The following is a 25,344-nucleotide window of genomic DNA, read 5'->3' as shown; positions in this document are numbered from 1 at the left end:
TTAATAGTTCCTATCAAATAACTAATTAAACATATGCAGATTTGGCAAGAGAAATGAAATATTTACTTCAGAGAGTTTTTTTTAGTCACAAATTTCACTGTGCTCCTGGCAGCACTGAAACAAAAAAATTTGATTCATCTCCTTATTCATGGTGAACCAGAGCTTAGAGCTTATGCAGCTGTGATGACAGCAGGGATGTAACTGCTGCAAGTAGCACAGAGTAACAGCATCTTCACCAGCAAGACAAAAAATTTATATGGGATCTACCCTAGATGTTTTTACCACTTTTTTTCATTAAAGTCAGCAGAATAAATTGCATGAAGGGTTGACATCACCCAGCTGTAAACTTAGCCCTGCTAACTTAAAATTCTGAGGTAACATAATTTTTAAAGCTTAAAAGTTTGTGTTCACCTCCTGGACTTTTGTAGAAGCACATGAGAAGCTGTCACACAGCCTATTTGCCTTGTCTGAGAAATGATAAACAAAAATATTGCTATGAAATGTCATGTCATGCAATTACATGTGATTTAATATTATGTGACCCTGATTTTCAGGGCATGTGACAGTCTCCTTCCCAAACACTTAACCAGCACCATTAAAGAGTTGAATCCTGTGAGAAGAGAGTATTTTGCAACTAGCAAATGCTATTTGAAGGTAGTGGTATTTAAAAGGTTTTCCTCCCCTGCAAAATCCATGATGAAATTCTCTGAGAAATATTACTATCCAACTGCTAGTTGTAAAATCTTAACATAGTCATTTTGAGGTTATGTGGTAAAAAAGTGCAGATAACTTGTAAATAAAAAGATAGAATTCCCCCAATCCATTCAGCGTGTTTTCTGGTAGGGTGCTTGTCAGGGATATGATTGCTGAAGGATAAATTAATTCAGGGCTCCATCACAAGAAAAGATGGACAAATACTTTGCAGAAATAAAAGAGTAAATTTCCATGGGGAGCCTTTCAAATGCTTTATAAAAATGAGCCATTGAGAAACTACTGTACCACTTCATCATCGTCCATAGGACAAAAAAATTATATTTCCATTAAACACTTGCAGTAGAATAAAGCAATTTTAATAAAGAATTATAATATAATGAATGCCTCCAGCTTTAAAAGTAATTACTAGATTTTCTTTATATCTCACCCTGAAATTTCTTCTTTTTGTGATGGCATTCTTTTTTTTTCTTTATTACTTCTGAAATATTGCAGTTTATAATGCAGGATAATAAATTACACAAAGCAAATTTAAAATACTGTTCTAATTTTCTAGTTAACTCAGTGACGATTGTGAAACAGCTGTTGTGCAGTCCATTAACACTTTGTAGCCATGTTTCCATATTCAAAATATGAGTTATATCCCTGCTTTGTCGTAGGTATAGTCACTCTCTAACTTCAAACTGCACAAAAACCTGAAAGGTATAAATGATCATTCCAGGTAGTCTAAGCTCTGATACTTTTGAGAAGCAGACAGATGAAAATTAGTCTTACAGAAGAGCTGCTATGTTTGTGTAAAGATGGCATCAGAAGATAGGTGAATAACTGATTTTAAAATAAAAGACGGAACTAAGGTTCAAATAAAAACTTAAGACATTTTATTTTGAAATTCTGTCAACAACAGTATATTTTTATGTTATTTTCCTGAACGGAATCCTTTATATTCCATGGAATTATTTTACTAATTATTTGAACAAGCTTAAAACTGCATGCTTCAGTAATTGTTGTTCTTCTGGAGGACCAGTTTTGTGCCAGGCAAGGCAGACTTTATAGCTTAGTCTTTCCTCTATGACTGAGCTGAAGCACTACTTTTATTCTGTTTTTTCAGCACATTTTTGAGTGCTGTCTCTGTTTTTCTTTCACAATTCAATGTAGAACCTCCCACAAGCTTAGATGACCTCTTCCTGGATCTTTACAATTTATCTCTTCCAGAATGTGTATTTGAACTAAATAGGTGTGTGTTTGGTTCAGAACTCTAAGAGTGTTTCAGAATTAGACACATTTTTCTTTAGACAGCCTCAGAATAAAACAAAGTCAGATGAGGTACAGGCCCATATACATACATACATGTTTATATCAGCTTCCTTTGTGAGCAGTTTATTCCCCTAAGGAATTCCCACTTCATCTTCCTCCTTCCTCCTGAACTTAAGAAATATGGAGAAACAGCCTTTTGAGAGTCCTGGTTCATCTTACAGCCTCCCTGAAATGATTGATGAACCACTCACAGAACTGCAAACACTTTTAGTTGCTCTAAGTTCTTTGGCAGGAAGTCTTCTTCTTTCTAAAGACTCCCTCAGACAGATTTTTCTGGCTTCTGAGGTTGTTCAGATAGTATTCTGGTGTTGCAATTTACCTCTACCACCCACCTCAGCATTAATTATTTATTTTAGTTATAACTTTGGCTTTGTCTCTAGAATGCTCTGTCTTCCCAATGAAAATTTTACACAAATTAGGAGTGAAGCAGTGGCTCTGTTAGACAAGATTGTAAGACATTTCAAAATATATAGGAGAAGAGTAGCAGCCACATTCCATAGCCCAAGAGCAGCAATTGAGAAATAATTAGATGCAAGAACATCTTATCAGGTTGTTTCAAGAACAGCATGTTTTAACAGCAGTTGATTCACACACTTTTTTACCAAGTGCCCCTACTCATGCTACAGGCAATTACTGCCTTGTACTTACCATAGGTGTGCTCAGATCCTTCTGCCAAGCAACCTTTGAATAAATGATCTGTGGGACTCTAAAAGAATCTCTGGAAATCCGTAGAACTTGGAAATCCTCCCCCATATAGAACTAGGCATGAGGGAGCTGTTGTTTTGGGGTTTTTTTTCACTTATTTTGTAGATAGACTGAATGTATCTTATCCTTATTAGTGTGATTTAAAGTCTTATAGAGAAGCAAGGGGAAGTATATAACACAGATACAGCTCTCACTGGCCAGCTAGACAGTAACTAGAAGAAAGATATTTTGCCTACTGTCATTCAGGACTTCCTACCTCCTTGCAGACTAAAGAATTTACGTCGCTATCTTTCTGTGGACTCTTGGCTATGTCTTTGAAATATATTGTCTGAATAGTTACATCTGGGGTAATGGCTTGCTCCTCTATCTGTGAGCTCTCAGTTTAGGAGCACTTTCTTTGATTCTCTAATCCTTGGAGATTACATACATGTTATGGAGTAATAAATTCTAGAGGCAATAAAGAAATTAAAACAGACAGTAGTGAAAGATTTCTGGAGTGGGATCAGAGGAAAGACTGCAAAGTCATGTACCTTCTAAGCATTGTCATAATAAGACTTTGCATTAAGACCGTGTTGCTCTTATTTTGTAGAAAAATAAAGATGTTAGGACAGAGTTGTGACAGGTGTTTTTAGGAACAATCAATTTCTTATGGAAAACATGAAGAAATAACTTTTAATTACTAATAAATTTAACAGACAGGATTTACTTCAGTAATATCTAGGGTATTAGCCTTCTTTGCCCAGCAGTAAGTCCATGTTCTGTTTTTTTTTCTGGCATGGAGTTAATTCTCTTCAGAGTAGCTGATATGGGGCTATGTTTTGGTCTGTTGCTGGAAACAGCCTAGATAAAACAAGGAAGTTTGTGTTACTGCTGCTCTTACACAGAGTCAGAGGTTTGTCTGCTCCCCACCCTCCCCTCAATGAGGAGGCTGGGGATGACCACGAAGCTGAGAGGGGACAGCGCAGTGACAGCTAACCCTAACTGACCAAAGGGATGTTCCATAGCATGTGACATCTCACTCAGTGTATAAAGAGGTGAAAGAAGGAGGTGGGAGGCCACTGGAGAGATGGTGCTTTGCTTCCCAAGTCTTTACACATGATGGAGCCCTGCTCTCCCAGAGATGGCTGAACACCTGCCCGTGGGAATGACAAAGCATGTGGACTAATTGCCATTAGAAATGAGGGAATTGATTAACCAATAGAGGAAGGGAACTGTGTAGCCAATGAGCATTAATTACTGTGTTTGCTAAGATGTATAAATAGTGAAAAGTTTTGAACAACCCAAGGAGTGCTACTGGATCCAAAGATGGTGCTTGCTTGATCTATCTCTCTGTCTCACTTTTATTGTTAAATAAAGTCATATTATTGTCTTCAGCTTATTCTGTACCTCTCACCAATTGAATCTTAACATAAAGGATGGCAAAAAGCATGGCAGTCAGTACCTGTATGTCTCTTTCAATAAAAAGCTTTCAAAATTATTCTGAAGACTGTAATATTATCTGGTTTTGTTTAAAACCAGGAAAGTTCATTTTCAGTTCATCCTTGACTTGACCAGTGATGACGACCACACTCCTCTTCAGTCTGTGCATTTCTTTTATCTAGGCCTGAATGAACATGTCACATTATAAATATTTTAGAATTTTAGTTTTCTGACCCTGATGGCCTACAGTTATTCTTAGTTTTGAGGTGATTACTTGGATGTAGCAAATAAACCCTTATCTTTCCCAAGGCTTTTATTATATGACCCATATCACAAAAATAACTTGGCATATACAAAAAAACTCAATGAAATATCAAACCAAATGTTAGAGGCAGGAAAGAATAGTGGAACATAAAACCCTAGGTAAGACATAATGAAATACAAGTCTCAAAAGAAAAAACTCCAACTACATGTTTAGAAAAAGCTGTGGTGTTCAAAAGTAGACAGTGTACATACGGAAAACTGTCACTACTGCTTTATCCCATTGAAGTACTAATCTCACATCTTTCCCTGATCAAGATGCACATAAACTCTCAGGGAGGCAATACAATTTACAGTGTAGCAATACGTGCTAATAGTTTTCTTAATTACTATATATTATATTCAAGATGATTCAAGAAATTTTTAAAACTCTTAATGTAAATTTACTTGAGTATTCAAGTTGAGTATTCAGCAGAACAATACCTTTTGGAATGTAAAGAAAAAAATAAGCACTGCACAAATTAGCAGTAAATTAAACAAATTTTAGGATCCTGCTCTCCCAGCTAACTTAGCAACCTCACAGTGGCACACACCTTAGATGGTCATACCCATGTTTGTCTTTGTTTCTTAGTAAAATGACCATAGTAATTGTCTCCTCTTTTAAGCAAAGACACCTTAGGAAGGTTTCTAAAACTCAGAGACACAGTTATAAATAGATCAATTTTTTCATGGAATTTTAGTGGACTGGTTAATTTTTTGTTTGTAAGTTTGTTTTTGTTAGCTTTCACTGCTCTATATAAATGTGCATAGAAGGTAGACTATTCATGTGTTTACCTTCTGCAAAAATGTTTGACCCAATCCCAAATCTCCAAGGCAGAAGAATTCAGATTTCCTTATTCTTCTGAGACTTAGGCTCATTCTGGAGATGCATGCTGAGACCAAATGTGAGAGATTGAAATAGTTTTCAATAGTGATCCTACTCTGAGGTAAATCTAAAGTCTCCATGCTTACAAGAGCTGTATAGTTAAGATTTAAGTGTTTTCCTAGCATGTGTTTTTATCAAATATCAGGAACTATTTTATCTTGTCTTTTCTGGGTATGATTTATAATCATAATGGTTACAAAACAGACTAGCAGTAATAAAAATAGAGTGGTAGTTGAGATAGGACTCTAAAATACATCCCCAGCACAGCGTTGTAGACTGTCATCAGTTTTTGCTTCTTCTGCCCACATTTTTGTTGGTGTTAGTGACATTGCATAGAAATTCAGTATTTCCTTTCATTGATACTTAATTATTAATTATTATTGTTGGAATAAGTTTCCTGTTACATTACAGTGGTCTGAAACATCATGACAATATCTAAATGACTTATTATACTGAAAATTACTGCAGATTAATAATCTGAACAATTATCAGTGTGAATTTTAATCCATGACCCTATATGCGCTTTTATGACTTTGCATTTTATGACTTCTGTTTTGGTAGCATGATGATGCAGCAGCAATGCTGATTTCATGACTTTGAAATAAGTGGATTTTCTTTCAGTGGAGTAAATAGGTATGCAGACATGTACTTTTGCTTCTTACAAAAAGAAAATTCCAGCTTTCTTAATAGGAAGATCACAGCACACCCTTTACAGCAGGAGTGCTGTTATTTTATGTTATGGTATTTTTCATTTTGTGCAGATTACATAGCCACAGAACAGATGTTCTTGAATCCAAGGCCATAATCATCGTTGGAGATGGTCCATATGTAACTGAGGTTGTAAATCCCATGTATTTTCCTGCCATAGTTAGTGCAGTACATAGATATACTTAATGCACACACAGATCCTAAATCATACACTGCTGTTGTTCTGGTGTTGGACTGAGTTCAGCAGAAACATTTCATCATATCCCCCATTTTGTCAATTTTTCTGCAGGCATAAAAACCTGAATTCAAAGAGAATTAATTAATGTGTTCTGATGTTATAGAATAATCATTAATGAATCTACATTTCATTACATATTTCATGAGCACATCTAGAAGACCAAATCAACAGATGCCTAAATATGGATACTTTGCTAATAGAAAAAGCAGATTAAAATTTCTCAGTTCCTCAGCTAAAGGCACAAAGCCTCAAGAAATCTTACTGTTTGAAATTTTTGGCTGTGTATCATGCACTTAATGCGTGGATGAATGAATTCACATGACCAGAATGTGAATTCATATCCCTCAGCTGTCTAGACCAAGTGAGCATGACAGGACATGCTCACTAGGTTGGACCATAGCTTGAGGACAGATGTATCAAGAAGTGGCTGGTTAAGATGTGTAGCCTGTAAAATACTTTAAATATCTTCCTCATGCACAAAGGCATTAGAATTGAATGTCATCATTCACAAAATCATGTCCTTTAAACATACATGCCTGAGAAAGAAAATATATTCAGAAGCAAGTATAAGGAATGTGAAGGAGCAGCTGTGGCTATTAGTAACCTCAATCAAATTGATGGTTAGGAAACCAAAAAGTCCAAAGTAGATTATAAACATAAATTGGAAGGTCATGTCTACAGCAGCCTGTAGTGTCAGAGGGACTAAATGAATTACAGAAAAATGGAGAAATGTTTTTCTGTGAATGCAATGGAAACAAATTACACTGCCATTATTACCAGGCACCACTGAAATAGTTCGGGTTACCTGCAGTGTCTGTAGTTGAGCACCTTGCCCAGAGAAAGGTGAATCCAGGTAGACACAGCTGTAGAGAAGGGTTACCATTGGTAGAGGCATCTAGAATTTGCTGGTTTTTTGTATTATCCCACTTCTAACTTGTGCCTTTTCATTTTATGTTTTCTGTGTGAACTTATAAGAGGTCTTTGTGGAGCTGAGATTTGTACTCATCCTGAAAAAGTCAGTTCCCTTCTCCTAGATTCTTAAGAATGTTAGATGCATACCTAATACCCACACAGGCAAAACCAATATGTAATCTTTGGATAACCTTATGTACAGGAGGGCAAAGTAGATTCAAGTTTTCTTGGCATTTCACCCTCTTTAAATTTGCACATAACATCATCAATTTTTCAATAATTTGCCCCAACCTTCTTCATGCCATGTGTCTGCATCTGGCTGAACTTTTTCCCTGTTCTGATGATTGAGCCAAAACTTTTTGGCTACTTTCAAGAATAAGATGAAGGGGGAAAAAAAAAAAACCCAAAAAAAAAGGCAAAAGATCCAGGAGTGCAAGGAATAAGGAGCATCAGAAGTGACAAACAACTTAGCTCACTGCTGTTATGCAATTCATCATATTGGAATCTAAGGTTTAAAATCACTAAGACATATCAAATGGCAAATATTTCTCAAAAAAAAGCAGTTGTCTGGTGGGGAAGTTGGAACCAGTTGCACCCCCTTTTAGCTAAACTCAATGACTACAGCACCTACTGAGATGTCGAATCATAGATTCTGCATTACACTTCCCAAACAGCATTACTGCTTGGAATTATATGGTTGTTTGTATTACTGAGGGGGTTTTTTTGTGAAATGGTGCACTTTCAAGTGGAGATGAGTCAAACAGGCTTGTTGCTGGTGCACAGCATACTGCTTCTGTACAAATAGGCATCATCTGCACTAAACACACTAGAGGGCCAGAGGTAAAAGGATATGTAATTATACATTTAGAAAGTACCATGACCTTGTATGGCAAAGAAGAACTAACACTGATGAACCACCTTCATATACCTTCACCAAGGGTTTTGAAACTGAACAGCTGCCTAAATTGAAACACAAAGCACTATGAAAATAAAAATAACCTGTAATTACTGTAAGGTGCATGTTTAGGGTGAAAGAAAATCATGAGTATATTTTCTCATACTTTCAATCTAACCTTTTTCACTGAAAGAAAATAAGATGAATTGCTGATTAGTGTGTAAAGGAATTTTGTGTAGAGAGCAACTTTCCAGAATATAATGGCTTTTACTCTAAAAGTTGGATTTCCCATACTTGCCAGAGAGAATTGATCAGTTCTGCAGATGAGAGTCCTAAAAACTCTTTTAAACTTAACAATTCCACTAAGTTTGCATTTAGCAACTATATTTTCAATATTAAATGCAATTTTCTCTCAAAAAAGACAACTTTTTTTTAGTGTTCTGCACATGTGCAGCAAGTGAATCAACTGATACCTGGAAACTGCATTATGAGTGTCATCATGCCACTGGAGGTGGATTAGCAGAGAAGACATTGACTGGCTAAGAAGGCAAGTCAACAGGAATGACACAATATTTTTAAATGTTTGAAGAATTTCAATTTTTACTGCAGTAGTGGCCAGGCATCATTATTTTTCAGTAAACTCTACTAAAATTTGAACTGTTAATTATCCTCAGGATTTTGAATACCATGAAACTTGCATTTGCTTGCTGTTAAAGTTATTATTCTACTTCTATTCAAATTCTTCTATGAAGTGATATCTCCTGCAGAGTAAGACTGTTCATTTGATCTTTAGAAACCTTTGGCTTTTTATTTAATATGTAATTTTTAAGCTTTTCCAAGCTGAAACATGTATTATATGAGACATAATTTTAATGTTTCTGTTGGGTACAGACAATGCACTTGCTTTAACATTTCTAAGCTGATCAGCCCTTGAGTACCAGTTTTTATTATTTCCAGTGTTGTATCTTAGGCCTTGCCAATCTGATGACTCAAAGTGCCAGAATTAATTTAGTGGTAGACTGTGTGGGATGTAAAGAAACTTTACAGGATTTGTGCCTTATTAACATAGTAATTTCATAAGCTGAAACCCACAGATCTCTTACTATGCATGGGCACTACATAGAGCACTCTGCAAATACACAGAACGTAAATATGATATTAAATTATGTATAGGAATTACAGAAATCTAAGGATATTAAAACATAATAAAAATTGCTGCTTAGAGAGCTACTTTAAATTAAAACATTATGGTATTTTTTTTAAAACAAGATTTTTTTTGTTTTTCTTGAACTGGGATCACTGAGTCTTTTTTTTAAGCAAATCATGCTATCAGTAATTCTCTTGCTTCCTGTATATTGAATGTTTCAACTTCTTGTCTGAAAAATATATCAACTTTTCTGCATGAAATTCATCTTTAATCATTTAACCGTTCAGTTCCATTCTTCAGAAATATTTTTATTTCATATTAAGGTTTGACTTCATAAGCATATGATTTATTTTTCTGCTTTTATTCCTATTTTGATCTGCTTATTAACTTTTGAGACTACTTTGACTTGTATTTTAAATTATTTCTATACAAAATTAGTTTTCTAATTAAATTAAGCATCTCTTTACTTTTCACAAAAAATGGGCAAGCAGGCACACAACTCCCATCTATAAACACTGTTAGATTTGTTCAATTAATATTTTAGACTAGGGCAGCAAAGTACTTATCTCAAGCCACTGTACATTTCAGATCTTATACCAACACACACGTATCAGGCCAGGAGGGGTACAAATAATAATTGGGATTTTCCAAAGGAACATTAAATCACATTGGTGAACTGCAGCCTTGTTCAGGTATCAGTTTCAAATCAGTTTTGCTCCTGTTCTGACACTGCAGGTTTCAGGGCTGTGTGGAGCTAGTTGGGCTCATCAGAGAGTAGCACCTTCCTGCAATAATCCATCCTGTGGGTAACATAAGTAGCACTCTGTTCCGTGATGCTGCAGTGAAAATTGTCAGACATAGTTCTGTCCTTTCAGGTGCCTGGGGGTGTCACGACGTGACATGGAGACACATCCCTATTACTGAGTTTGCACTTCTAATAATTCTCAGCTGTCTTTTCTTCCTCCTAGCAGCTTTTTAGACTGAGGCAATTCTTGCAACTTTCTGCTTCGTTTTTTCATGTAAAATTATTCTATAGCTGTAAGTCATCAACATACTTCTGAATGCTCCCTCTTTTTTTTTTTAAACCAATATTTTTTCCCCCGTAATTCTGTTGTACCAAAAAAAAAAAAAAATGGGAATTTTTAAATGTAATATCCTGGTGAATCAGAAGTCTTCCAGAAATCTTTTTAAAACAGTTTTGATACTTTCTCCTATATAGTGTTTTGGCCCATGAACATGACCATATTTCAGTTTAGCTTAACCATTTTTCACCTGCTGAAAATTGCAGCCATATATTTATATTTATTTATGTAGTTATATATATTTATATTTATTTATTTCTATTTCTATTTTTTATATTTATATTTATTCCCCTTGCTTTGATGTAATTTTCGGGGAAGTTTAGACTGATAGACTGTCAGAGGTATGGGAACTGGTGGATGAAATCCAGAACTCCAGCATGATGAAAATATTCATAATGAAAAATTATTTTTCCTAATATTACTGTTTATGCAAGTAAAATTTCATTAATGGATATTTTCATAGGGAATGTCACTGAAAAATTTGAGGAGCAGGGGAGACAACAGTGAGCAGATAAAAGCTAAGGCTATTGATAATGAATGCCTAAAGCAGAAAAATCTTTGAATGGGTCTATCTCATATTTTTGTTGCTGTGGTTGTCCCTCAGAATAGCTCATCTCATAGATAAGGTTAGACTCTTATCAGGTTGCTCTGCTTGTTTCCTAACATCTTATGTTATGCATGCTGATGTGCACCCTCATGCTCTGCTCTAATCAGTGAGGAGTAGCAGTACTTGATTAAGCAGGGTAATAAATTGTTCACAAAAACTTGTTTCTGTATTGGTAGAATAGGATCTGAACTTACAGCACACACCTATTTACCCCAGTCTACCAAACCAACTAAAGTCATTTTGGCCAACTCCCACAAGCCTTAAAAGAATGCCAAAAAGGATGAAGCTGGACAGAAGAATTTTGTAATCAGTTGGGGAAAGGTTGATGATTGAACTAGCAACAATCTACACGCCTTTTCTCTGCACCAAAAAGCTTCTCCCATCCTTTCAATCTCAATGTGGGAAAAGGAAACACTGAAAGTCAGTGAAGTTGAAGAGAAGCCTTTGTATGGATTGGTTTGTCTGATAGCGACCTCTGTGCCTTGCAATGCCCCAGTAACATTTCCTCAACACTGTATTTTGTCAGTTTAAGGATCATGTAAATAAAAATTTTCTTTCAGGAAAGGGAACAAAGTCTTGCTATTTCAATGAAGTTTAATTGGGCAAGCTTTGGTCCATTTCCCTGCACTTCTTGTATCTAATTCACTTTTATTGTTTTCACTCGGTTTCAGAATTTTTCTTTTTTTTTTAGCATTTAATTTCTTTAATTTCTTCTCCTCTCTCTTTATTTACCTTTCTTCCCCAATTTCAGGATTTTAATTGAAATAATTTTGGCAAGTTTTGGTTCTTTTAACTGCCCCTCATTTCATCTCAGTCCCTTTGGTTGTAGTCACTCAATTTCCAAATCTTCTGGTTTTTTTCAATTGCATTATTTTTATGATATCTCCTTTCTGAAGCATTTGTTAGACTTTTTTCTCTGATTTCAAGATTTCATTCCCTTTCCTGAAAAGCAGCCGACATTTCTGATATTACTTGGAGTTTTGTTCCTTTATTGCTTTTTAAACAGCTACTGTTTGTGTTAATTTCCATGTTGTTTGGAGAAGGTGTAAAGAAGATGAAATCTTCTATAGAGTTCAGTTTTCATTTTCAGTCTGTTCTTCTCATATTACTGTTCTTAAAATTGTACTATTCTGCTAATAATTATCTAATTTTATAGTATTTTCAAAGTTTTTGCATGCAGTTCAATTTTTGCATTGCCTACAAGGTGCAAGGAACCATTGGGATTCCATTATTAAGAAAGCTAACTCTACTTCAAAATATAGTATCTTGCTATTTTCCTACCATTGACTTTTGTCTTCATCTCTTCTCTTTTGTAACTTTTATCATGCATCTGAGATTATCACTGATGAGTGAAATTACAATTTCTCAGCACAGCATACACAGATTCAGTCCCTAAATTTCTGTGGAGCATTTTTGGTTACTTCTATCAACTCCAAGGCTTTGCTAAATCACTAGCATTTATCTTAGTTGTACCATCATATGAGGCACATCACTGAAATATCTCCAACATTAATCAGTGAAGTTTTGATTACTTATAATTGGCATGTAACATGTAAATGAACAATGACATTGTAACATGTCAAGGAACAATGGAAAAGAATAGTAATTTCCTTTGGTCTGAAGTTTCTGTTCATGCTTTAAATCCACCAACAGGTGCTGTTATGCTTTAATTTGTCCCTAGTATTGAATGTTTTTTAAAAAAGAAAAACAACACCCAGAAAATTCATTTGAGGATGGCTCTGCATGAGATGATATGCATTGCTGATTCTTCTCACTTTTCCTTTTTACCAGACTTTATACAGATTTATATCACACAGCTCTGACCCTGTAAAATTCAGAATAGATTTTAAAGAAAAGAGAATTTACAATAGCAAAACTAAATGAAACATGGGAAAAAACATCTATAAAAGGCATAGAGTAATGCTGGCATCAGAATAACTGGAAATGAACTAACAAAGATAATGCCTTGTACCCTTGACAAGGCTTTCAACAATGATAGTAAGAAAGCTGTAGAATAACTTTCAAAGCATAGAGAAGATCTCCAAGAGTTACAGTAAAAGTGTTCTTATGACCAAAGATTATTACATAATATATACTAGTAATTTAGTGTTACTTCAGACAATTTTTAAGTTAATTAATAGTCCAAATTGTCTTGTGAATACAGAAAAGGCTCATTAATACTATAATTAAAATTGTTATATAAAATAATCTTCCTAATGTCATTCCCTCTTCTCTGGGGACTGGTATGGAAGAACACATCTTGAAAATTTACAAGGTGGTTAGATTTTCCTGTAATTCTAAGAGATTGGACTCACTCACCCATGATCAATCTCAACTTCATATTCTTAAATCTCTAACTCATGTGAACAGAAGTGGGCTATGCATATTTACAGATGAAGTATCAGAAGCATTGGGAGTGTTAGAATGAACAGCTCTACTATCATCAGTTCACTAAATGAAATCTAATAATTTATGCACTTAAGTGAAATTTTAAATTATTTTAAATGTCCCTAGTCAGATATAATTTTCATACTAAATAAACACTTTTGACTAAAACATTGCCATTAGATGTTTTTCTTAATATTAAAGATTTTGAAGGAGGGTTATTATGTTTTTTATTGAATTTTTCTTTTAGGCCATCTCTATTGAGGGTTCTGTTTCCAGGAGTGATTACATATTTGTGTTCTGCATTTGCATTAGATATTAATTGGAAAGGTTATAAATCTTCAAGTTAGAAATCTTAAAAATTAATTAATTCACAGAATGAAGATTCAATTCTGAGTCCAGTGCAGAGAAAGATTCAAGAAGTGTTTCATTACCTCTTTCTCCAGGCATGGAATTTTCACAATGTCACGGTGCTTGTAAAAAGGAGCATGGTAGGCACTCCATATCAAACTGCTCAGCTATCCCACAGCCACTGAGCACACTCATCACAGAGGTATCTGCAATCTCTCCCAAACACTGAGCAGCATGACGTGTTGAATCTGTGATCGAGTAAACACAACGTCATCCTTCATCCTAAGTATGTGGCTTGATATCACATTGTTCAATTATAAACCTTACAGTAAAACTTACATTAATTCAGCTGGGTGAGATTCTGTATTTTTAAAAGGTATAATTTCCTCATGACTACAAATAATCTCTATGCACCCCCCATCCCTCTCAAAGTTCTTTGGTCCAGAAGAATTTAATGTTTTCATGTGTTTTGTCATACAATCCAAGCCCTCTGCTTTCAAACAGTTGCGATACAAATTCATATTCTTGAGATACTGCATTAAACATGTGAGATTATTGTTTCTCAGCTCAATGTTCTTTGAATTCTTTTCCTCATGCACTATCAGATTTATCATCTGAGCTAGGAAGTGCAGGCTACACTTGCACAGTTAATGAATGTTTGGTGCTTGGCAACCAATTCCCAGAGAAATGTAAGAGCTACCCAAATTTTGGCTGAAAATGAATTCAATTTTTTTTGTCTTCTCCCTGGGAGTTCTTGATAAAGAGGCCCTCTAGAAACAATCCAGCAACTTATTTATCTTGGGGTATTGGGTCTTGGGGTACACTTGCACTGCATGATTCTTTAAAATCTCTGTTAACCCAAAAGACTGATTGTTGCAAACTATAGTGTGCAAACTCTGTATTTAGAGGAAACTGAATAGAGAACATGAGAACTTTTCCCTCGGAGAGTCTGCTGAATTTCAAAACAAGATGGACAGCTTAACATTTAGCATAATTTGAGGAAATAGGGCCAGATGATAATTGCTTATTTTGCCTTATGATATCTGGAAGTAGAAGACAACTAAGAAAGTCTGGGTATATTCAAAGAAAATGAATTGAGAAGAATGAAAATCATCTAATAAAATCTTTTGGTCTTGTAACAAAGTACAACCACAGATCCTTTCATGTTGGCTGCAGAGTGCATGCTCAAGGTAATGCTGAATTCTTGACAGCTGCTGTAAAAATCACATTTGACTTTCTGAAATGCATTTTTTCTCCTCCCCTAAAGAATTTTTAAAAAAGACCAAAACTTCAATTCACAAAGTATCAAAACAAAGCTGATAATAATTATTTTAGTTTAAAATAATGCTGTTTCATTTAGTTTGATAGCAGAGTCCATTTTACATAACACGTTTTCTTGGGGATTAGTGGATGCTAAAGTGTATCATGTCGCAGTTTTTTACTGGGTCTGAAGGGCTGAATTTACTGTTTGGAAGCTATTTAAATAGTTACAAATGTTTATGTTTTTAGAAACCCTCAGTGTTTTTGTTTGGAGAAGAAAAAGGTAAGTATTTGGAGCATGTATAATTTCATCATCAGTTAGTAGTCTCCAGGAGAAAGAGAAAAATCTTAAAATTGCCATTTTATTTTGAAAATAAGCCTCTAAAAAAAAATTCTTTAAAGCTGTAATTAACAGTCTTCAGTGACAACATATGGCCAGACCAGCCTGTGAAACCTTAGAGTCAGTGAATCTCTTCAAGATCTTGCCCTGGTAACAATTACATGGACAAAAGCATGGATTCTAGCCTGGAGATAGGTAAATTACCATAAGTAAAAAAGGCATTGTGTATGATACAGTTTGAAATAAGCATTCATGGAAAGAAAGTTTATTCCATCTTAAGTAAAAGGGAATTTTGCTATCATATTTATCTGAGCCCATAATTTTCATCTGCTGCCTTAAAGATGCTTGGGAACATCCAGTCACAGTGCAGATAAATTGTTTCTCCTTTCTACCAGGTCAATGGATTTTATGAATGTTCAGCATCTCAGGGGGGAACAGCATTTTCCAGAATCTCTTGTGTTATTGCTGAAGGAATTGTCTAGTACAGCACTTCAGATGAATGCTTTGGTGCATGCTGACAATCACTCATTAAATAATTTGGCCACATTGTCTTTTTACCAGTACACCATCTCAGTTCCAGCCCGTTACATTTGTTTAACAATCAGTTCCTCTCTCATAGACCATTTTGTTTTTTCAGTTTCAAGGGTTAACTAGCACCCTTCAGCCTTATCTCAAAGATGGGAAAAACTTGAAAAAAAAAAAGGCCAGTAAGATGCTGTGAGTGATGGTACTGGCTACGTTTGAAAATATGAAATCAAAAAGCTACAAAGGAACACAAAGGGATGAAGTGGTGGAAAATGAAACTCCCTTTTTAGGAGAGCCCTTTTTCTTTGCTGAGGTAAATAGCTATAGGTACAGATGCCTATGTTTTACTGGCTCTTAGTAATTTCTTTGCAGTGATCTGAATCCTTTGATAGTTTCTGATACAGTTTTTGACTTTTAGTATTTTTTAGTCCTTCATGGACAGTCAAAAATTACAAGATATTTCTAATATAATTTGTACTTCAGTGGTCAATTTTTATACTTTCAAAATTTATTTACAGCCAATAATTGGTGTAAATGCCTCTACTATATTTTCCACAGTTTTTCTGAAGTCTGTTTGTTATGTTTTAACATATTTTTAAACTATAATCTAATCATAATGAATATTTATCCAGCTTAAAAGTGAAAGACTTAGCTTCAAAAATATTTGTATTTCTAAAGCAAAAAAGCCTACTTGTGCCATAAATTATCCCAGTGAATTAGAATGACTGTGAGGTCATAAAATGAGAGGCAGCTACATTTGATAATGGGCTTGAGGAGCGGAATGCTCAAAGCAGAAATTGCAGACAATGTATGACAATTGGTATGACACTTGGTTTCTCTCACATTGATCTGCTTCTCACGCTTTTAGAGAGTTCTTGGGCCCTCACTGACAAGTGAACTTCATCAACACTATGCCCAGACTTTTAGGCAAAGCAGTGAGTTAAATTCTTCAAAAATGGCTCAAAGGTCAGCTCTAGACAGAGTTTCAGTGTCAATGCAATATTGCAATTGTAGCACCAGAGAAAAACCAACAGTGAGTTGTTAAGTTCAAAGTCTGGCACAGATAAGATGATTACCACGACTATTCTTGGTGCACTGGTAAAGTGACGAATTATGAGGTGAAAACCAGGCAAGATAAAATTAATTACTGCGAAAAGGTTCATGATAACATCACACCTCTGGCATAAGGCAGCCATATAAGCATTCAGAATAAGTCTGTGCTCCCTACACAGGCTCTGGGTACAGTGCAGCACTGAGCCACCTTCCATGCACAGAGGGAAGAGCAGAGTTCAGCATACATATGGCACAAGGAGGTGAAATTGTCGAGTTTGAATCCAGGTTTGATAGCACGTCACCTTTCCATCCTTCTCTCTCTTCCCCTTTACCCCCATTTTTTATTTTCTGGGAAATAATTTTCCTATCCTTACATTTAGTCAGTGCTATACTACTGAGTGGTATTTCAGGGAGAGAAGGAATAAACAACTGCAACCATAACCACATCTGATCAGTTGTGCCTCTAGGCATACAGTTCTTCCTAATCCCTGTGGGTGAGCAGATGAAGCCACAGGGCAAAATTATTTTCTTACAGTTTAACAAGGAAGGAAATCAATAAATAACATGTAAATTCACAACTCTTTTGCTTTAAAATAATAATCCCAGTGAACTAAGGCAAATACTCCTGTGGTCCTGGAATTTCTCCCAGAAATTATATCAAGCTACAATATTTAAGGAAAAAACCTGGTTCTCATCGAAAACACACTAAGAAATGATCAGTCTACCATTTTCCCTGGAAACTTTTCAGTTGCTCTTACATCCAGGAAACTGCTTCTAATTTCAAGGTTGATTTTGTCTAACATCAGCTTCCAACTATTAGATCTTGCTACACTTTGATCAGTAAAATTGAAAAGAATTCCATTATCTGATTTCTTTTTTTTTTTTTCCATATATAGGCAGATTTCCATAGGGATTTAGAAATATTTCACACAACTCCTTGATCAAATGAGCCTATTAAGGACTTCTTGTCAGCTACATATAATTTTTGGGGTAGTACTTTGAAAAGTCTTCATTATTCCAACACTCTTCTCCACATATGGATCCCGGGAGAAGACACAACAATCAGCAGTTGGTTATCGGTGCAACATGCAAATACAAACCTCAATTTTCCTCTGCTCTGTGATATTCTTCTTTTTATCTATATAGTAGCATTATGGCTACAAACAGTAATCTGAGATCTGAAGCAATTCTTTGTTCTTAAATTTCAGTAGCTTTAGTCTGTTACATTTATTTCCTTGTCTCTTGGTAGTATACAAACAGATTTGTAATCCTTTAATCAAGAAATTTTAATTATTCCATGACTCTATATTATATGATACACATATGTGACTCTCTTTCTCTCTCTATATATACATATATAATATATATAACACATAATATATATATAATATGTAATATAACATAATTCCTAGTCTGTATACCATCTGCAAACTTCTCCAGGATATTTTTGATGTCCTCATGCTAATAGCTGATGAAGAAATCAGGTTGGTACATATAAAGAATTTGGGTTTAAAAATCCTATTTTAATAAATTTATTCATTTCTATATGTCACATTCAAAATCTATTAATGATCCCATTTCTAGTCCAGTCATCTTGTGATCTCCCCCTATGTATGCCTTTTAATCAAGATGCATATCAAAAGCTCTGAAGAAATCCCTGTGTCTTTAATTATAACTCTCATCACTTCCAGATAGTCTCTTAAAACACCATGGAGTTTGTTTAAGGAGATGAAATTCCAAAAAACCTCAAATGACCAGCGCAAATTAATCTTACATTTTGAATCTTAAATTAAACACTCCATTAGATATTCATCTTTGTGCTCACACTAAATGATTCATAATTTCCCAGTTATTTCTCACTACCTTTTAAAAGCATAGAAGTTGAATAAGCACTCTTCAGCTTTTGTTCAATATTGTCATCAGTTTTTCAGAGGTGCTCACGTAATTTCCTTTAGGCTGTAGGTTATTAAAAAACAAGGGAAACAAACAAACAGACAACTTAATTTTTTTTTTCTAGTGGTATCCATTGTCTAGTTTGAAAATTTTGTTCTATACTTGAAGAGAAATATAAACAGTGAATAGGCCTCAGCTGGGGATATGGTGTGTCTAATTCCCAGCAGACAGATTAAAAGGACATGCAAAATCAGCACAGTTTACTGTTCAAAATCATCTAGGATGTAGTATTATGTGTCAGACCAGCTGAAAAACAGTTTCATTGAAGCATTGAGAAAAAAGGTGTTAAAATGAAATTTATTGTAACATACAATGAAAATTAATACTTTGCTCCTGAGGTGCTGAAATTTGAAGGAACTAACTGTAGCCTCATTTCCATTTTTATGGCTATAGCTATTAAAGATTTTATATGTGCTTGTTGTTTAACAGAGTCATTAAGTGCTTAGTGAAGCTCCAAAACACATATGGTATGTAGTGGCATTTGAGATATCCTAAGCCTGCAGCTGCCCCTCAGAAGGGTGTGATTATCCCATAAACCCTTAGTCTTGTCTGCCAACAGCATGTAATGTATCCATTTGTTACCAGTTCATTATAATTTCAAAACTTTTGGTCTGGAATTTAGTATTTAGCACTGCATAGCTCACCACAGTCAGGATTACTGAAAGGCAGTGTGACTGAAAAGCACTCTGCTCACAACAACCATGAATATACCTCTCATATACTACTCAGTTATTTTTTATGGCTGTTGGAATGAACACTTACAAGTTAAGGTAAATATAAAAGTCATACTGAAATCTTGATGCTTCCATGGGTTATGTCTTAGCCACGAATGTTCTGGTATTGAATAAGCCCTCATTGGTTTAATGTTGGTTTTACCACTGAAGTCCTGCCTGTTACTCCTTCCTTTCCTTCTCTTCTCTTTTATTCTCCTTCTTTGTTTTGGTTTTGCTCCTTCTCTCCATCACTCCTTCTCTCCTTCTTTGTATACTTTAGAAACTCACCCACTGCTCACTTAAGTGTCTGGACACAACAGCCCAGAGTTGGCTAACTTTGTCCTCATTTTCAAGAAGAGCAAGAAGGAGGACCCTGGAAGCTACAGGCCTGCTAAAATAATGAAAAAGGTCATTCAGGGAAGTATTGAAGGAGGACAACACAGTCATCAATACAGGCAGCACATCTTCATGAGAGGAAAGTCCTGCCTGTTGAATCTGATTTACCTCTATTATAGGGTAACCCATCTTCTTGATCTCAGAGAGCATGTAGATGTAATCTTTTTATACTTCAGCAAAGCTTTTGATTCTCTCACACAGAGTCCTTCTGGAACATAATATCCACCATAGATCTGGATAATCACCTTACCTGATGGGTGAGCAACTGGCTCACAGGTCAGGCACAAAAAGTATTTGTGAATGGGGTGAGATCAGGATGACAACTGTCACTAGCGGGGTTCTGCATCCTCATCCATCCATCTTCCATCCTCAGCCCAGTTCTCTTAAGCATTTTTATTAATACCTTGGACACAGGAACTGATCTATTCGCTCTTATGACCAGTTACAGGACTCAAGGAAATGGAATGATGCAGAGTTGAGGGAGGTTTAGGTTGGATATCAGGAAGAAGTTTTTCACCTTTCAAAAGTGGTTGGGCACTGGAACAGGCTCCCCAGGCAAGTGGTCACAGCATCAAGGCTGACAGAGCTCAAGAAGTGTTTGGACAATGCTCTCAGGCACAGGGTGCAATCCTTTTGATGTCCTGTGCAAGGCCAGGAGTTGGACTCTGTGGTCCTCATGACTCCCTTCCAAATCAGCATATTCTATGATTCTATAATTCTATGATTCTAAAAAATCATGCATCAGAAAGCAGTATAGATTGTCTCAAAAGTATAAGAGATTTCTGTCCTCCAAATAAAAATAATCTTCATGATCACTTTTGTTTCTGAAGTCTTGTGAAAAATGTATATGTTGCATTCAGAAAAAGAAAGCCCAGCTTTGGTCAAGACATACTGTGCTCACCAAAACAAGTAGCCTAACAAGAATGCAGGTCAGAAGAGCCTCACCTTTCTATAGGCAAAAACTGCTGAAACACAGGAGTCACCTTACCTTGAAGGACAGCATGTACTTTTGAAACGGGCACTATTCATACAAATCATCTATACGTTTGAAAAGCTTTGCCCTTGAGTGTGTGCCAGTAAGTGTTTAGATTTTAGCTGAGCCACTGCATTTCTTCAGCCTTCTCATCCTAGTAAGCATCCCTTCCCAAAGCAGTATCACAAACATATGTGGAAATACTAACTTATTCTTACTTTACAATAAAAAAGCAACCAATGATAAGAAAGGTTTTATTGTGTATTTATGGCAAATATGTCAAATAAACTGGACAAGAAGAGAAGTAATGAAAAAGTAATGTACTTCAGCACTGGCCAGTAGAAGATATTTGGGACATATTCTGAATATGATAGATAGTCCTGATGCTAGACCCAGAGCACTGGGTGAATTGCTCTTAACTTTACAGTCTGTAGCCATTTTAACCAAAGAGTCCAGAGCAGGTTGCAAAAAATTACTACTAAATTATTGACCTGGTAATTAGTTCTTGCTGAGATTTTTCCTGTCCTAAGGTGAGTTTTATCTTACCCTGTGTTCTGGAAATTAGCACATGAGATTGTACCTTGTACAAAATCACTGAATCTACCCTTTAAAATATTGCAATGAATTTTGAGATGGATTCATGTCTACTTATAAGCTGCCTGAAAATTAGGTATAGGGAAGAAAATGGACTCTTAGTTTCCTCCTGTTATCAAAGGAAGGAATGAATGATACATCTTTTTATGTTCTGCCTGCAGAATAATAGTATGGCTTGTCCTCTAGAAATATTTTTATCTGTCCTCATTGTCTAGGATTGAACTTGAACCAAATTTGAACTTTCAGATTGTTGCACTGGGTAAAATTAATTTCATTCATTAATCACTGCACTTATTTGAACTAATTAAAAATAGATTCAGTAATTCTCTGCCACTAGTGATCACAATATATTAACTGCAGAGCAGGATGTAGTCTTGGAACATAGTCACAGGATGAAAGGGATTTTAGAACCAGTGAATCCAACAAAATTTTTCTCTCTTCATTTTGTAGATTATGTAGTTATTTTTTAAAACAAACTTTTAAAATATGTGAACCAGTTTTAAAAGTCAAATTCTTTGCAATAAGAAAGAAAAATAGTATTTTGAAGATAGCATATGGGATCGCATATGATTTTTTTCTATAAAAGTTAGAATTTTTCCTATGTAGCAGACCACATTAAATTACTAAGAACCACAATTTATTCGAGATAAAATTTAAATAATTACTGTTATTTGAAATTATTCTATCAAAGGAGGCACCCTAATGTTATAGCCAATAAGTAAACTCCTATGGAAGAATAGCATAGCATGAGACAAGTGTTCAGCTACTTCTATGAGTCATGATGCTACTATGCCAATCATTCTGTGCAGCACCAGCCTGAAAGATGCACAGCAGAAACTAGCAAACTACTACTTCTATGCATAAACAAATAATTATAGTCTTCCATAATTATTAGTGTCAGGGTAAAGTTGTACAATGGCATGTAAAAAAAAAGGTGTGTTTTTTACCTGCTTTAAATCTGTGGTTTATAAAATGCAGCTGTAGTCTTAGAAAATCACAAATCAGAGAATGGTTGCATTTGGAGGGCACTTCTGGAGATTATCTGGTCCAAATATCCTGCCCAAGCAGGGTCACTGACAGGCAGTTGCCCAAGACCATGTCTAGATGGCTTTTGATTATCTCCAAGGATGGAAAGTCCATGCTGTCAGGGCACAGAAAATTGCTATCCTCACAGCAGAAGATGTTTTGATTGTTTGTTTGTTTGTTTTTGTTTAGACAGGAACTGCTATGTTTCTGTTTGTGCTCATTGACTCTGGTCCTTTCTTTGAGCTCCATTGGAAAGGGCCTGGCTTCAAGGTTTTTACACCCCTTCTCCAGCTATTTACATATGTTATGGAGATGTCCCCTGAGTGTTCTCTTCTCTAGGCAAAACAACGCCAGCTATCTCATTTGTTCCTCTTGGTGACCTGCTGCTGACTTCTCACAATGGCTTCCTTGTCCTTCATGTATTTGGGAATTATTCCCAGAATTAGGTGCTCCCTCTCCTACCAGGAATCAAGGTGACACTGACCAATCTGTAGTTTTCTGAGCCCTCCTTCTTGACCTTTTAGACAGTAGGAATGACAGTTTCTTTTCTCCAGCCTTCAGTCACCCTCTACAATTGCCATGATTTTTTCAAGATAATTAAGAGTGGCGTGATTATTGATTATTAACACCTACTTATTCTGTCAGCACTTGTATGCCCAATTTGATTAAATATTTTCTGACCTGATTGTCTGCCACCAAAGAAGATTGTGTTTCTATATATGATAAGGTATAGCTTACAGGCAGATCAGGTGCTTGACAATGTGGTAGGAGTTGCCAATTACCTGTCTAGACATATTTTCATAGTGAGTGATAACAGGAATGGTTGAATGGTCTGATGCAGTTAATCTGATTAAAAATGTTCATAAATTGTGTAATGTCCTGTGCTAAAAAAAATTAGCTGGCCCAAAAGATTCTATGAATCAAGAGGGTGACTGAAATACCTTGAAAACAAAGTTGTGTCAGCTTTCCATTTTGAGATTTCAGAAGTTCTTCTGTTGAATTATACATTTTTGGTATTCAAGGATTCATAACACCAAATGTTAAACTAGGCAGAAAAAAAAGCTAATGTAGATCATTCTCTTCTCAGGCATAGGAATGAAACCATGAAATGAGAAATGCTTAAGTACAGAAAAGGCAGTTACTAGATGTTTTGCAGTACTTTAGCCACCTGTGGATTTCAAAATGAGCATTTCTTTTCAAAGTAGAGGTAAAATAAAAAAATTGTAATGTATCATTTATTAGTAGACCTATTTAATAAAATTATCCCTGAGATATGTTAATTATGCAAGTATATATATAATCACAGAATACCAGGTTGGAGGGGACATCAAGGATCATCTGGACCAACTTTGCTCTTAAAAAGCATGGTCTAGACAAAGGGGCCCAGCACTCTGTACAGCTGGGTCTTAAAAAGCATCCAGTGCTGTGGAACCCACCACTTCCCTTGGGAGTTTATTTCAGTGCCTGATTGCTCTCCTGAAAATTTTCCTCTTGTGTCCAACTGTAATTTCCTCAGGAGGAACTAGTTCACATTATGCCTCGTCTTCTCCATGTGACTCCTTGGAAAAAGGAAGTCTCCATCTTTGTAGCCACCCTTCATGTGCAGGAACATGGTTATAAAGTCTTCCTTGAGGCTTCTCTTCTCCAGGCCTAACCAGCCCAGCTCTCAGCCTTCCCTTGGGTGGCAGGTTTCCTGATTCTTTTATCATCTTTGTGGTTCTTCTTCTGACCCCATTCAGCCTGTCCATGAAACGTAAAGCAGTTACAGGAGTTACCACTACAACTCAGTGCTTTGAAACTGAGGATACAGTGTCATGTGTGGACATCTCCAGACAATCATGCATGTTTCTATTTGAACAAAAATCATATGTATAATTACTGACATGTATGGAAGTGTGCATGTTTCCCTGGCTCAGGCTTGATACCCTTAGAGGAAAATAACTTAGCTTACTTTACTTAGGACTGTGTACTTTTCCTTTCTCCAAAGAAACACACTGCTTTGCAAAGGCAGCCTGTATGCAGAAGGGGAACACTCACAAGATTTGTACAATGTCAGTAGCTCAGAATAGAAAAGAATGCCTGCCTCATTGTCTTGGAGAATGAAATATAACAAAGTGTTTAGAGCAAATAGAGAGATTAGCCAAGAAGTTTTGCTTGCTTGTACAGAGTGCTCTTAATTTGCATTGGACATTGGAAAGAATTACAGACTGACAGCTGTGAGTTGCAGAGATAGAAGCGCTTGGATGCACTTTGCAGCTTTTACAGATACTTAGAAATTGAACACACATCTGACTTTTCTATCTCAAGTGTCATAAATAGCCTCAAGACTATGTTTTTACATGACAAAGTCTGGGAAGATGTCACATATCATGGTCTACGATTTGCTGGGGAACAACTCACATCATATATAGATAAATATTACTTCAGCCTTTAGCTATGTTAGAGCAAAGAGAACCAGCCAGCACAAGAGGAATCCACTGCTAACTTTATTATACCATAAAAACTATCCCTTTTTTCAGTTATAATTTATATTACTGAACTAATTTTATTGCAAGATAGTTGATTTAGTCATAACTGAAGATGTTTTTTCTTGATCTAGGAAATGCATTGCATCCTATCTATGCCAAAACAAAGACGCTAATGGATTAGTAAAAAAGATGTGTGCACATCCATTTAAAAAAATTAATACTTCAAGGGCAGTATACAAGATGCTTTTGTGGTGTTAAATGGACTAGTGGAAGAGGTTGACCGATATCTATTTTTGTGTAGAACAAATGCATGGTTTCAAGCCAAGGAAGTGACTTTAGGACAGAGTGAGACAGTTTGATTGCAAGGTCAAGATAGGGCTCAG

This window comes from Parus major, chromosome 4 (genome assembly GCF_001522545.3).
Source record: "Parus major isolate Abel chromosome 4, Parus_major1.1, whole genome shotgun sequence".
Taxonomy (NCBI): domain Eukaryota; kingdom Metazoa; phylum Chordata; class Aves; order Passeriformes; family Paridae; genus Parus; species Parus major.
The sequence above is the reverse complement of the archived record's forward strand: the minus strand, read 5'-3'. Positions refer to the sequence as shown.